Source organism: Rattus rattus, chromosome X, assembly GCF_011064425.1.
Source record: "Rattus rattus isolate New Zealand chromosome X, Rrattus_CSIRO_v1, whole genome shotgun sequence".
Taxonomy (NCBI): Eukaryota; Metazoa; Chordata; class Mammalia; order Rodentia; family Muridae; genus Rattus; species Rattus rattus.
In genome coordinates this window covers 98,299,874-98,303,976 of record NC_046172.1, presented here as the reverse complement: position 1 = coordinate 98,303,976, position 4,103 = coordinate 98,299,874, and positions in this window count along the sequence as shown.

Here is a 4,103-nt window from a genome sequence, read left to right as displayed (position 1 = left end):
GTATTTTGTCCTCAGTGCAGTGGTTCTTCTGGTACACTTCAGAATATGATGTCAAATGTTTTGAGTGCAGCAGATCCTGAGGATATAGCAACTTCCGGGAAGCAGATTAGCTGGTGGTCTGTCCCATTAGATAGGACCAGGCAGAAGGGGATTGGTATTTATTTGGTGGGGGTTTGGGGAAATAGTGAATCCAGAGTTCACTGGCCCCCAGCAGTTGCTGTGTGATTTCAGGGTGGGGAGGGTTTCTTACCAAATGCTTAGTGCAGTGGATCCTCTGATATGTCTCAGGATATAGCCTCTTCCAAGAAGCAAACTTGCTAGCCATCTGCATTTTCTTTGACTATTGTGTCAATGATTTCTATGGTATCTTCTGCCACTGAAATTGTCTCTTCTATGTCTTGTATTCTGTTTGTGATGCTTGCAACTATGACTCCTGATCTTATTCCCATATTTTCTATCACCAGGGTTGTCTCCCTTTGTGATTTCTTTATTGTTTTCTATTTCCATTTTTAGATCCTAGATGGTTTTGTTCAATTACTTCCCCTGTTTGGTTGTGTTTTCCTGTAATTATTCAAGGGATTTGTGTTTCCTCTTTAAGGGCTTTTACATGTTTACCCGTGTTCTCCTGTATTTTTTAAGTGAGTTATTTATGTCCTTCCTAAAGTCCTCCAACATCATCATGAGATGCGATTTTAAATCAGAATCTTGCTTTTCCAGTGTGGTGGGGTATCCAGTACTTGCTTTAATTGGAGAATTGCATTTTGATAATGCCAAGTGACCTTGGTTTTTGTTGCTTTGATTCTTGCAATTGATTCTCCCATCTGGTTATCTCTCATGTTAGCTGGTCTTGCTGTCTCTGACAGTGGCTTGAACGTGCTGTAAGCCTGTATCTCATCACTCCTGGTAGACCAGTTATCTCCCAGCAGGATCTTCATACAGAGAGCTGTCACACAGGGTCAGCTCTGGGTGCAGACAGAAACTGGAATGATCCTGTCCCAGATTGCTCCTTGGCTCCTGTGTCCCGAGGGCTCCAGGTGGGTCCCTCTGAACAGAAGTGGTGGTCTTACCTGTGCTCTCAGATGTGTCAGCACTCCTGGGAAACCAGTTCTTTCCTGGGAGTATCTGGATACAGAGAGCTGAGTTTTGTATCTTCATAGTTTGTGTTCATTATGGAAGGGAAAAGGCAGCAACTTAAGCCTTCTTCCAAAGACCTGGAAGATTGTTGCTGGTTAGGTAATGTCCTCTAGTTTGTGTACCACTGTCCAGATGTAGGCAGAAATATAGAAGTCATTCCATTTCTATTGTCTTGCCCAAGGGAAGGTGGCATAGATTCTATGTTCTGATTGCTAAGCTTGTACTGTGGGACCTCAAACCAGAGAGTCCTGGAGTCCATTGTTTATAAAGTGAGTCGATTATGAAGCAATACCTGATCAAATAGGTGTAAGACCATTTTGAATATATGTACAAAAGTAACAGGTCCCAATTTTAAGATGGAACTTGCATTGGGAGGGTAGCGAAGAGCAGAAAGGTCACATAATCCTTCAGGAAAAGTTTACTTAGGAAATTGGAAGAAGGTTCAGGAAATACCTTATCAGGTACAAATGATCTCACAGGCCAGGATATCCATGTGTTCTGGAACTCTGAGTTATGCATGCCAACAATCAGAGTATTTTTTTATTAGAAATTGGTTGGTACAACATGACTCTGTGTACTCCACAAGCCTTTCAGAAGCAGCATAGGCCTGGGCAACAAAGATAGAACTGCTCAATCTAAAGGAAGTAGGTGTTAGATCAGATCAAATTTTTACTGTCATGTCCTAGGACATCAGGTCAGAGTGGTCTGCAATCTTTTTGGTTATTTGGTCATGCCTGGCCTCACAGTTCATAAGGGAACTATTAAAATCCCTTAAAGAAGTAGAACTGAGGATTCTATAGATAGAAGTGGATTCCCTGTCAAACCATTTTCAGGGTATATTGATTTACAGTTTTCTTGACAAAAACATGAAAATCTGAGTTTGTTTTCATGTCAGTGTCTCAGTCTACAGCCTTCTTATATTTTTGGTTGTGAGCCTAGCCTTTAACGGCTGAGCCATCTCTCCAGCCCAGTCTACAGCCTGCTTAATCAGAAGAATTTGTATGAAGCCCTCTTAAAATGAAAGTATGTCTAAAGTTCCTTTGTTCAAAGAAAAGATAATGTAGCCATCTTCCTTGATAGAGTATGTATGCCAGGGGTTCTTCATTGCATGGTAATTAGCCCTACAGTTTACCTTAAACTGCAGAAAAAAATTGAGGAACCATTTATTAAGAATAATGCCTGAGGCTCAATCTACAATATCAAGTAGTTGTGTGGGTCTCCTCATATTAAATGAATGTCTAGGCCTCCTTTGGACAAACAGGTCTTCAAAGAACTCCAGAAAAATTTTATCTCTGAGTTCTCTACTTTGGGCTTGACAGCAATCTGTGGTTTCTTCTGACAGATTGTGTCAATGTCTCTGGATCTGTTTCCTAATTAAACTTATAATGAGCCACAGAGGTTTCCATGTGGAGAACAGGTACCTTTCTTGTGATAAACTGAAAGATATATGGCTTTGGATCAAGGCTGAGGTTTTGTTTTTGGTTTTTCAGTTTTGTCCCTTTCATTTGCCATGGACTCCAGAGCTCTCTGAAGCTTGCTCTGTCTGTCTGTCTGTCTGTCTGCCTGCCTGCCTCTCTGCCTATTTATCTTTGTGCTAGAAGTGCATTTCTAACCAATAAGTTCTGAGAGATAAGCTCCAGTTTCTCTTAGTTGGATGGCAGACCTGAATCAGCCATGAACATAAGGAAAAGTACCGATGCTATCTTGGGCACAGGGATTCATTTTCAAGAGCCTGAATATTTGAGATACACTCCTAGGGCACAGAGTCAGTTGTACACATTGCTTCATCAGACGGGTATATCTCAGACTAATACTCCATACATAAGAAGATTAAATGTTCTTATTCACAGACAGTATGTTATAGCAGCCCCACTTTGGTATACCATTATAGTCAGGAGCTACTATGCTTAGAGGAAATAAGTCTAAGGCTCTCTTCAGAAGATGTTCCAGCAGGCTATCTGCCCCTATGAAGTCATGTGTTAGTTTTATTCTGAGGGGGCATATCTAAGATTTAATGGAGTTATTATGCAGAGGCATAAATTGTTCTGGTTCTAGAAGGATAGGTCTGATGCCCCATTGTGACTGCAGAAATTCTATTGCATGTTAATTCTAAAAGGGCTATATAGGTTTGACACCTCCTTAGCAGATTCAGTAGGTCTGAAGAACTTTGCTTAAGAAGTCATATGTCTCAAGACTCCATCAGTTCTTGAGGATATGTGTAACACCCTTGTCTAAAGTGGTAAGTCTGAGGTACATTTAGGCAATTAGTGAATATCAGAGGTTTTCTTGTCCTCAAATGACTGGTGTATCAGTTCTGCCTTGAAAACTTGAGAGTGTCTGGCAGTTAGATGTTGAGGGGGTACATATGAAACTCTTGAGTTATTGATGAAAGTTGTGAGACACATTGGTTTTAGACAGGTAAGGCTAAGCAATTTGGGCTATAGGAGAAGATCTGAGAATCCATGGTCCTGAATGAACAGATCAGAAGCCCCCTTAGACCATACAGTAGTTTGAAGATCTGTGGTTCTAAAGTGGTAGGTCTGGACCCTACTTGAGAATGACTGGAGTGCATTTGGCTTTGTGGTTTAGACAGAATATGACTGAGGACCTGTTGAGCCCTTGAGAATGACTTCAGACATTGGGGAACATGTTAAGTGTTCCTTGTTTTGAAGGAATAAATCTGAGGTGGCATTGTTAAAAACACAATTTGAAGGAGCACTGGACAGAGTAAAATTGCTTCAGGTATCTATCTACCAACAGGAAATATTAAAGATATTATTATTGATAGTCAGAAGGCCTCCTACTATGTTGGGGACAGCAAGAGGTCAAAGATTCTTGTGAGTAGCAGGGGAAGATCAAGGGTCAATTTGGGCAATAGTGAAGGACTAAACATTTCCTCATCCATTCTTCCTGGAATCCTAGAACATCCAAATCATACATGCCAGGCATCAGTGTAATCAATCTCCAAC